Here is a 12,009-nt window from a genome sequence, read left to right as displayed (position 1 = left end):
ATGGTGGAAATGTAGATGGGGGGGACAACAATGGTGGAAATGTAGATGGGGGGGACAACAATGGTGGAAATGTAGATGGGGGGACAACAATGGTGGAAATGTAGATGGGGGGACAACAATGGTGGAAATGTAGATGGGGGGGACAACAATGGTGGAAATGTAGATGGGGGGGACAACAATGGTGGAAATGTAGATGGGGGGACAACAATGGTGGAAATGTAGATGGGTCACCTCACCTCTCCGGTCAGCAGGTGGAGGATCTCCAAGGTGAAGTGTAATATTCTCTTAGTCATCTCATTCCTGTCCTTGTCCATCCTTGGGGGTCATTCAGGAGAAGAGGAGACAACTGGGTCAGCTGGAAGAGAAGAGGAGGAGCCTGAATCACAGAACCAGCGACACAATGTAACAAACCTCCTCCTCATGTAATCTCCTTACTACTGGGGTGACACACTGTAACAAACCCTCTCCTCATGTAATCTCCTTACTACTGAGGTGACACACTGTAACAGACCTCCTCCTCATGTATTCTCCTTACTACTGGGGTGACACACTGTAACAGACCTCCTCCTCATGTAATCTCCTTACTACTGGGGTGATACACTGTAACAAACCTTCTCCTCATATAATCTCCTTACTACTGGAGTGACACACTGTAACAAACCTCCTCCTCATGTAATCTCCTTACTACTGGGGTGACACACTGTAACAAACCTCCTCCTCATGTAATCTCCTTACTACTGGGGTGACACACTGTAACAAACCCCCTCCTCATGTAATCTCCTTACTACTGGGGTGACACACTGTAACAGACCTCCTCCTTACTACTGGGGTGACACACTGTAACAAACCTCCTCCTCATGTAATCTCCTTACTACTGGGGTGACACACTGTAACAAACCTCCTCCTCATGTAATCTCCTTACTACTGGGGTGACACACTGTAACAAACCTTCTCCTTACTACTGGGGTGACACACTGTAACAAACCTCCTTCTCATGTAATCTCCTTACTACTGGGGTGACACACTGTAACAAACCTCCTTCTCATGTAATCTCCTTACTACTGGGGTGACACACTGTAACAAACCTCCTCCTCATGTAATCTCCTTACTACTGTGGTGACACACTGTAACAAACCCCCTCCTCATGTAATCTACTTACTACTGGGGTGACACAATGTAACAAACCTCCTCCTCATGTAATCTCCTTACTACTGTGGTGACACACTGTAACAATCCTCCTCCTCATGTAATCTCCTTATTACTGGGGTGACACACTGTAACAAACCTCCTCCTCATGTAATCTCCTTACTATTGGGGTGACACACTGTAACAAACCTCCTCATGTAATCTCCTTACTACTGGGGTGACACACTGTAACAAACCTCCTCCTCATGTAATCTCCTTACTACTGGGGTGACACACTGTAACAAACCTCCTCCTCATGTAATCTCCTTACTACTGGGGTGACACACTGTAACAAGCCTCCTCCTCATGTAATCTCCTTACTACTGGGGTGACACACTGTAACAAACCTCCTCCTCATGTAATCTCCTTACTACTGGGGTGACACACTGTAACAAACCTCCTCCTCATGTAATCTCCTTACTACTGGGGTGACACACTGTAACAAACCTCCTCCTCATGTAATCTCCTTTCTTCCCGAAGTGTAGGACCTGTGATGATGTGACAATCATGTGACCAGTATTTGAAGGGGTGGAGCTCAACAGGATAGATTGTGGATGAAGGACCTGCGAGAATGGTCATGTGATAAGAGTAGGCGGGACTCAGAAGTGGCGGGAACTTAACCCTTTTCCTCACTCCTCTTGTCTCCTCCTCCTCATAGATTGTAAGCTCTTGTGATCAGGATCCTCACTCCTCTTGTCTCCTCCTCATAGATTGTAAGCTCTTGTGATCAGGATCCTCACTCCTCTTGTCTCCTCCTCATAGATTGTAAGCTCTTGTGATCAGGATCCTCACTCCTCTTGTCTCCTCCTCCTCATAGATTGTAAGCTCTTGTGATCAGGATCCTCACTCCTCTTGTCTCCTCCTCCTCCTCATAGATTGTAAGCTCTTGTGATCAGGATCCTCACTCCTCTTGTCTCCTCTCCTCATAGATTGTAAGCTCTTGTGATCAGGATCCTCACTCCTCTTGTCTCCTCATAGATTGTAAGCTCTTGTGATCAGGATCCTCACTCCTCTTGTCTCCTCATAGATTGTAAGCTCTTGTGATCAGGATCCTCACTCCTCTTGTCTCCTCCTCATAGATTGTAAGCTCTTGTGATCAGGATCCTCACTCCTCTTGTCTCCTCCTCATAGATTGTAAGCTCTTGTGATCAGGATCCTCACTCCTCTTGTCTCCTCATAGATTGTAAGCTCTTGTGATCAGGATCCTCACTCCTCTTGTCTCCTCATAGATTGTAAGCTCTTGTGATCAGGATCCTCACTCCTCTTGTCTCCTCCTCCTCATAGATTGTAAGCTCTTGTGATCAGGATCCTCACTCCTCTTGTCTCCTCCTCATAGATTGTAAGCTCTTGTGATCAGGATCCTCACTCCTCTTGTCTCCTCCTCCTCATAGATTGTAAGTTCTTGTGATCAGGATCCTCACTCCTCTTGTCTCCTCCTCCTCATAGATTGTAAGCTCTTGTGATCAGGATCCTCACTCCTCCTCCTCATAGATTGTAAGCTCTTGTGATCAGGATCCTCACTCCTCTTGTCTCCTCCTCCTCATAGATTGTAAGCTCTTGTGATCAGGATCCTCACTCCTCTTGTCTCCTCCTCCTCCTCATAGATTGTAAGCTCTTGTGATCAGGATCCTCACTCCTCTTGTCTCCTCCTCATAGATTGTAAGCTCTTGTGATCAGGATCCTCACTCCTCTTGTCTCCTCCTCCCCATAGATTGTAAGCTCTTGTGATCAGGATCCTCACTCCTCTTGTCTCCTCCTCCTCATAGATTGTAAGCTCTTGTGATCAAGATCCTCACTCCTCTTGTCTCCTCCTCCTCATAGATTGTAAGCTCTTGTGATCAGGATCCTCGCTCCTCTTGTCTCCTCCTCATAGATTGTAAGCTCTTGTGATCAGGATCCTCACTCCTCTTGTCTCCTACTCCTCATAGATTGTAAGCTCTTGTGATCAGGATCCTCACTCCTCTTGTCTCCTCATAGATTGTAAGCTCTTGTGATCAGGATCCTCGCTCCTCTTGTCTCCTCATAGATTGTAAGCTCTTGTGATCAGGATCCTCACTCCTCTTGTCTCCTCCTCATAGATTGTAAGCTCTTGTGATCAGGATCCTCACTCCTCTTGTCTCCTCCTCCTCATAGATTGTAAGCTCTTGTGATCAGGATCCTCACTCCTCTTGTCTCCTCCTCATAGATTGTAAGCTCTTGTGATCAGGATCCTCACTCCTCTTGTCTCCTCCTCCTCATAGATTGTAAGCTCTTGTGATCAGGATCCTCGCTCCTCTTGTCTCCTCATAGATTGTAAGCTCTTGTGATCAGGATCCTCACTCCTCTTGTCTCCTCCTCATAGATTGTAAGCTCTTGTGATCAGGATCCTCACTCCTCTTGTCTCCTCCTCCTCATAGATTGTAAGCTCTTGTGATCAGGATCCTCACTCCTCTTGTCTCCTCCTCATAGATTGTAAGCTCTTGTGATCAGGATCCTCACTCCTCTTGTCTCCTCACAAGTTTAGCTTTTTGTGATACGGCCCCTGGGAAAACATGCGATTATCTTCTCGTGCTCTTGTGGCGGGGGCAGCCAGAGCAGGTAAAAACTAATTGAAATACTAAAAGTCAGTGTTTCCCAACCAGGGGGCCTCCAGTTGTTGCAAAACTACAATTCTTAGCAATCCCAGACCGGCAAAGGCTGTCCGGGAGCTGGGAGTAGTAGTTTCACAACAGCTGGAGGCACCCTGCTAGAAAAACACTGAGCTAAGGGCGCAGGGAGAAAAATAAAAAACCTTGTGCCTACCTAGTCCCGGTCCCTGCAGATTCGTCTCCGTGCGCTCCGGAGTTTCCTCTCTTCTTAGTACTGTAGGACCTTTCCCTTTTCAGCCAATCATTGGCCGCAGTGGTGTCATGCGTCAAGCCAGTGATTGGCTGATGGCGAAAGGTCTTGTACTGCAGCAATACACTAGGTTTCCCGAGTCCCTAGGAAGATTTGAAATCCGCCCGGGAAACCCAGAGTATAAGAATACAAGAATGTGACAGGGGGGGGGAATGTGACAAGGGGGAGGAGAATGTGATGGGGGTGTGACAAGGGTGAGGAGAATGTGATGGGGGTGTGACAAGGGGGAGGAGAATGTGATGGGGGTGTGACAAGGGGGAGGAGAATGTGACAAGGGGGAGATCTGACATAGCGGGTGGGCATAAAATGGGTAGGTAGATGTGAATTGGAGGAGATTGGACATGAAATGGGGGGGGGGTGGATTTCACAATTTTGTTTTTTAATTATATCGCATATCGCAATATTTAGGCCAAAATCGCAATCACATGTTCCCCATATGGTCCAGCCCTAGAAAGCATTGTCGTTATCTCTTTTGCATCATCTAAACTAAAAACAAGTGTCCTGTTGTACTCTTTAGGGGCGTTTATCATTGCCTTTAGAGCTGCTTTTTGTGTGTATATTTGTCGCACATCTGGCGCAGCACATTTGTCGCACATCTGGCGCAGCGCTGCACCTCAGGCTATTTTTTGCACCTTTTTGGTTTATCCTTTTCTTTAAAGTGTACAGAGCAGCTGTTAAGGTTAGTCTTTTGCAGTGGTAATGAATTTATCAAGAGAGGCTTTTTGTGAAAAGGCGCAAAAAAAAGGCGCAAAACCACCAAAAAGCCTCAAAACTACACCAGCCCAGACTTAGCTTTTTGGTGTATGTGAAGAAAATGTGACCTGCACAAAATTTGTCAAATGCCCTGTAAACATTTAATAAATCTAGTTCTCCTACACATTACCAGCACACAACAAAAAGGTGTAGAAAAATGCTTCCCTTATACCTACAATAATAAATGCTTCCCTTACACCTACAATGATAAATGCTTCCCTTACACCTACAATGATAAATGCTTCACTTACACCTACAATGATAAATGCTTCACTTACACCTACAATGATAAATGCTTCACATACACCTACAATGATAAATGCTTCACTTACACCTACAATGATAAATGCTTCATTTACACCTATAATGCATTATAAATGCTTCACTTACACCTACAATGATAAATGCTTCACTTACACCTACAATGATAAATGCTTCACTTACACCTACAATGATAAATGCTTCACTTACACCTACAATGATAAATGCTTCCCTTACACCTACAATGATGAATGCTTCCCTTACACCTACAATGATAAATGCTTCCCTTACACCTACAATGATAAATGCTTCCCTTACACCTACAATGATAAATGCTTCCCTTACACCTACAATGATAAATGCTTCACTTACACCTACAATGATAAATGCTTCCCTTACACCTACAATGATAAATGCTTCACTTACACCTGCAATGATGAATGCTTCCCTTACACCTACAATGATGAATGCTTCCCTTACACCTACAATGATGAATGCTTCCCTTACACCTACAATGATAAATGCTTCACTTACACCTACAATGATAAATGCTTCCCTTACACCTACAATGATAAATGCTTCCCTTACACCTACAATGATAAATGCTTCCCTTACACCTACAATGATAAATGCTTCCCTTATACCTACAATAATAAATGCTTCACTTACACCTACAATGATAAATGCTTCACTTACACCTACAATGATAAATGCTTCACTTACACCTACAATGATAAATGCTTCACTTACACCTACAATGATGAATGCTTCACTTACACCTACAATGATAAATGCTTCACTTACACCTACAATGATAAATGCTTCACTTACACCTACAATGATGAATGCTTCCCTTACACCTACAATGATAAATGCTTCCCTGACACCTACAATGATAAATGTTTCCCTTACGCCTACAATGATAAATGCTTCACTTACACCTACAATAATAAATGCTTCCCTTACACCTACAATGATAAATGCTTCACTTACACCTACAATGATTGCCCCCTTTATCTTTACCATGAGGCACTAATTAGTTTCAATCTTACGCAATTCTGGATATCCACTCACATATATATCAGATATATATATAAATAGCAACAACCAGAATAATAAATATCCAAATAATACACACAATAATAATTCACCTGTAGTATTTTCAACTCAATACAGTACAGAGTTTAAGGCAGTCAGTAATATCATTAAAAGTAATATGCCAATTATATATACTGATCCCGATTTTCGGGAAGCCTTAAATGGGGGTATTAGATGTGTGTCCAGAAGAGCTCTGACGCTGGGTCAGAAACTATCCCCTAATTTATTTTTGAACTCTCCGAGAGGTGCACCTACCTGGCTGAACTGTCCGAGTTCATATAAATGTGGATCCAGGAAATTTATTTGTTGCAACAGATGAATAATTCGTCATTTTACATCTACGAGCAATAACCAAATTTTTACCATCAAACAATATGTGAATTGCAACATCCGGGGTTGTATACCTCTTTACGTGCCGTGCCTGTAGTGTGCAAGATGTGGGATTTACTATTAACCCACTAAAAATCAGGGTACGTAAGCACTTATCTGATATTGCACATTTTCAGGCACGGCATGCATCTATGGTTACTAAACACTGCGCAGAGGTACATGGTGGTAATAACTCTAAACGCAAGGACGGCAATCCAGCGTGGGTAAGTAGAAAATCCAGATTTTATTAACTCACGGGAAAAACGGTACAAGCAACCAGATCAGACGCGTTTCAGGCACATGCGCCCTTCGACGAAGGGCGCATGCGCCTGAAACGCGTCTGATCTGCTGATTGCTTGTACCGTTTTTACCGTGAGTTAATACAATCTGGATTTTCTACTTACCCACGCTGGATTGCCATTCTTGCATTTGGATTTGTGTGCACCAGGCTGGGCGCGAATCCATGTCCAGGGTGTACGGGTGGAGCGAGCTGGATTACATTGCCTAAATACTTGGTAATAACTCTAGTCTGATGGGACAAGGTATTGAGAGGGTCGAAAAACCACTCAGAGGTGGTAACATGAGACAAAGGTTTTGGATCGGGAAATTTTCTGGATCCTCACCTTATACACACGGGTGCCGCGAGGCCTGAATAGGAGACTTGATACCATCCTGCACTACTGATATAGTAAAAACTACATATCACAAATGTAATATTCTGATAAAACCGAATAATTTATCTTTCAGTAGCTCCTCAGACCAAAATGACCAAGATTACATATACTGTAATTATTTAGGGCAGTTGAGTGTGTGCATATATGTGTATATATGTGTATATATATATATATATATATATATTAGGATCCAACAATAACGCAGCACTCCAAAGAACGGTGAAAAAAGTGTTGATTTATTCCTGTCACATCAGTACAAGCAACGTTTCTGCTCCTATGGAGCCATTTTCAAGCTTAGTGTCGCACATCAGTAGGGGGTTTAAATACCCATGTGCATTAAACATCATACAAATTTCAATTAAGTGCTCATTACATAAAAACATAAAAATTTTATAAACAGTGTGTACATACATCTTCCATTGTGTATATATCATAAATCTTCAGTGCATGTTTCATATATTAAAGTGCAAGTTAGTGCATATAAGTGTTTTAAAACATAGCAGCGCTCAAAATTGAATGCTCCACTAACATTATGTTGATACATAGCAGCTGTATGATATAATTATGCATATATAATATAATGAAATGGGGAGTTTGACTCTTACCCGCTCTGTACTTGTTTAATGGCGTCCAGTGGCGTGGGTGAAAACACTACTGCGCCTGTGCAGGAAGCGATCCCAGTCCAGGGCTGTCGCGCGAACAAGTCACGTGACTAACCCTGGGTCCTGTGATCGCTTCCGCATACTACTGCACTGAAAGCGTCGCCCGTTGTCCTGGTTACCACCTGTGCTAATCAGCCCTGGTGTAAAGCAGAAAACAGACGCAGCGGATGCTATAAAGATATATGCCAGACCTGAATACAAGTTAATCCATAGAGGCTTATGATGTATACTTATTATTAACCGAATCTATATAAATAGTGCATGAAGGTCAGTTCGTTAACCAACAAGAGTATTGGATAAAGAAAATAAAGAAAAAAAAATAAAAATGTGAAAATAAAATTAAATTTTTTTTTGTTATAATAAAAAAATACATAAAGAAATATAAAAAAATGAAATTTTTTTTTTTATAAATAAATATAATTCCTTATTTATAAGGATCCTTTCTTTTTTAGGACAATTTTACACCCCGACACACCTTACATTTACATCTCGGAACCGCTCCTCTTATGTAGGACTTTCATCACTCGGAGTCATCTCTGATCTCCAAAGGGATGTCTGTCACCGGGGGACAGTGACATTGGGATTGTAGGGTCCCAACATGTCTCCGTCTACCCACCTACACCTTGATTGGAGCTTTTCTGCTATTATAGCAGCATCAGTCTCACTCAATGTGGTCTGGGTTGTCCATTAATGGTATATGAATAATAAAGAAATAATAAAAAAAACAAAGTATAGTAAAAAAGAGAAGTAAAAAAAGAAATTTAAAAAAAGAGAGATTTGAAAAAAATAAAAAATAGATGTGTGTTGAGACAGAGTCACCCACTAATTGTATAGGGGGACTCTCCCTCGATCACACATCAACCTGTTGGAGAGGGGAACTGACATGCATGCACACTGAGCCAATTCAAATTCTATAATACCATATTATATTCAAGAAAGGCACATATTTTAAACATAATTCTTAAAGTTGATTAATCTCTAAAATAACGCCATACAGATGATATACACAGAGCAGGTAATGTCTTCTCCTTGATGTTTCATCTTGAAGTAAATCTATAAAAATAGACAAACAGAAAAAATTGTAAAAATTAATATCCACGTTCTACATAGTACCCTATCAAAATACTGTGTGTAACCGCCTTAGGATTCAGAGTCAGAACTCTGTGTGGCCCCCCTGGTTATGCACTCTATGCCATATTCTAAATAATGTTAAAATCTACATTTAAGCCCTTTGGTCTTAGTGAATCCAACTTGTGAATCCACCACATTTCTCTCCTTTTCAATAATGCCAGTCTATCACCCCCTCTTGTTGGTGCTGGTACAAAATCAATCGCCATGAATTTCAAGTCCTTCTCGGAATGTTTACACTCAATAAAATGTTTAGAAACTGGTAAATCAACTTTACCTTTCCTTATGCTATACCTGTGATTGTTAATTCTAACTTTTAAGCTCCATGTGGTTTGTCCCACGTATAGCTTTTGCATGGGCACATAAGAATATATATGACCCATGTAGAGTCACACGTGAGGAAGTACCTACATGTATGTACTTGTTGGGTTACTGGATGTATGAATGTAGGTCCTTTCATCATCTGATTACAATTTATGCAGGACAGGCAAGGGTATGATCCCATCCTCCTAGGGGTCAAAAATGTCTGCCCTGTTTTCTTCTCTGGTATGACTTCTGTTTTTACCAATTTGTCCTTGATATTCTGACCTCTCCTATAGGACATGAGTGGACCAACTGAAAATTCATCAATCTCCTTGAAGCTGTTTCTCAATATAAACCAATGTTTATTCAATATTTTTGCAATCTGTCCACTCATGTCATGATAGGTAGAGGTAAAGGGAATACGTTTGTTCTCAATTCTTGGTTTTTTCAACAATGTAGATTCTCTATCTAGAGTCTCCACCGTCTGTCTATGCTGATCCTCGGGTATCCTCTCACCAGGAAATTATTTGTCATGGTTTCAAGAGATTGTTTTAGAGCATCTTCATTATCCACCACCCTTCTTGCCCTCAGCATTTGGCTGTATGGCAATGATTTTATCATACTCCTAGGGTGGTGGCTATTGAAGTGTAGCAGTGTATTTTTATCCGTTGGCTTTGTATATAGTTGTGTTGTCAATTTACCATCTTCTTTCCTCACCAACACATCTAAAAAGCTCACTTCAGAGGTAGAATGTGTCATCGTAAAGTTAATATTTGGGTCCATATTGTTCAAAAATTTGTGGAATAGCTGTAACTCTTCCACTGACCCTTCCCATAGGAGGAAGATGTCGTCAATGAACCGCCACCATCCCAGACATTGTCTGAAATGGTGGGATTCATAGACGACACCCTCCTCCAGGGTTGCCACAAATAGGTTTGCATACATTGGCGCCACATTCGTCCCCATGGCGGTTCCGGTTAACTGTAAATAATATTTGTGATCGGTGGCTCAAATGCGTAGCGTACCTACCTAACAGCCTAACCACTGATATACAAACTAACAGGCAGTCTGAGTTGTGCCATATACTGCCGCGTGTAGGTACACCTGAATAAAATAGAGGGCATACCTTGATAGAAAAGACTCCTAAGAGATTAAATGAATTTTTTAAAAGAGGGGGGGTTGGGTGGGACGTGAAGAACCCGCGGCGTACTGTGCTAGGGGCACCGCGGGTTCTTATAGTGATTAACCCCGCCCCCTCTCACAAATACAGGCTAACTGCGTTAGCCTTCACACTTGTGATCGGTGGCTCAAATGCGTAGCGTACCTACCTAACAGCCTAACCACTGATATACAAACTAACAGGCAGTCTGAGTTGTGCCATATACTGCCGCGTGTAGGTACACCTGAATAAAATAGAGGGCAAAACTTCAATATTTGAAACAAAAACGCTTTATGAAATAAGACAACATTACAAAACCAGAAACTGGAAAGCATGGGACCTTCGGATAGGGGATGGGCGCATGTTTGAGCTAGATTTCAGCGACTCAAATTACGAATCACACGTCACACGGGCTGGCATCCCCTGACGTGACGCTGATGAGGTGGCACCGATGCGAAGGGGGTGTCCAGATATCACAGTTGAGTCACCACCCAAAGCCTATCACTAAAATGCGTACTTTAACGAATTGCGGAGTGGTGAGAGCAAAACCTCAGAATAATGATAACGGCTGCGACCTACTGGCTCCCTGGCGTGTGAACAACAGGTCACGTAGCAGACGAACCAGGCACTACCTATGAAATGAAATGTGGAAAAGCAGCAGATGGTAACGCCTTGCCCGGGTAACAATGTTTTAGTAGCGCTCAACTCAAGCTAATGGTGATTGGAATTCCATATCAGTTGGCTCAGTCTCCAACAAATATTTTACGTTTTACTAGAGAACTCACCAGGTCTGAGGAAGCCATAGTAACCCAGAGATAAAGCTGCTTTCCAACACAGACTATCTTTGTAGCTGAACGGGGGTCCTGTCTAGAACATCTACTAACTGTCTGAACGAGTCGGCCGACAAAGGCTGACGGGAAGAAGGCTTGGATCCTTAGCGCACCTTACAGCGCCGCTTTAATTGTATCGAATGAAACAAGGAGGCCAAGTCGGAATGTGCCAAAGAGATGTGGAGCTGAACCACCACTAGGTATGACTTAATCGTGCTTGATGAAGAGAAGAGTGGCAAAAACCCAATAAAACCAAGTAGGAAAGTAAAGTGTGTGTGTAAGCTCCTCCGAGTACATGTTACAAACCAAACCCTGACCGTATGCATAATCCCAAGTGCATATGTACAAAAAACATAACTACCTAGTCGTCAACCTAAAACCGTGTTAGGTTGTGACTGTAACCGACCTGTGGACGTGACAGGTGATGACACCACTCATGCGGCAAGCCTGATCATGACACTCAACCAATGTATAACCAAAATAATGATCAACCTGAAGCTAAGACAGCCCAAACTCCAACTGAAATCAAGCTATTTGCATGACCCCGATGCTAAATGACCTTGTGAGAACACATAAGATTGTCGTCAACCCGAAGCCGTGTCGAGTAGTAACTGAACCGACCTGTAGACGTGACAGGTCTGAAAACTCAATTAACTATGAAACAACGTATCATCACCAAGCCGCGACAGATCGTAACCATGATTGACGTA

The 12,009-nt window shown here is 42.5% G+C and overlaps 2 protein-coding genes across 5 annotated transcripts in view; one reads left to right on the top strand and one right to left on the bottom strand.

Moving 5' to 3' along the window:
* LOC130277649 (zinc finger protein 569-like) overlaps positions 1-12,009 on the top strand; it is a 614,204-nt gene that overhangs the window by 327,912 nt on the left and 274,283 nt on the right. Inside the window, exon 1 of one of the 4 annotated variants that reach the window (XM_056528601.1) lies at positions 3,559-3,584. The exons of the other annotated variants lie outside the window; for them this stretch is intronic. The gene's annotated coding sequence lies outside the window, so the exon portion shown is untranslated. Of the gene's footprint in view, positions 1-3,558; positions 3,585-12,009 lie in introns of those variants that run through there. 4 annotated transcript variants of the gene reach the window in all.
* The window catches only part of LOC130299747 (oocyte zinc finger protein XlCOF7.1-like), a 113,154-nt gene that overhangs the window by 53,342 nt on the left and 47,803 nt on the right, over positions 1-12,009 (bottom strand). The gene's annotated exons all lie outside the window — the stretch shown is intronic.

Source organism: Hyla sarda, chromosome 1 (genome assembly GCF_029499605.1).
Source record: "Hyla sarda isolate aHylSar1 chromosome 1, aHylSar1.hap1, whole genome shotgun sequence".
Lineage (NCBI taxonomy): Eukaryota > Metazoa > Chordata > Amphibia > Anura > Hylidae > Hyla > Hyla sarda.
This window is presented reverse-complemented; position numbering and strand designations above follow the sequence as displayed.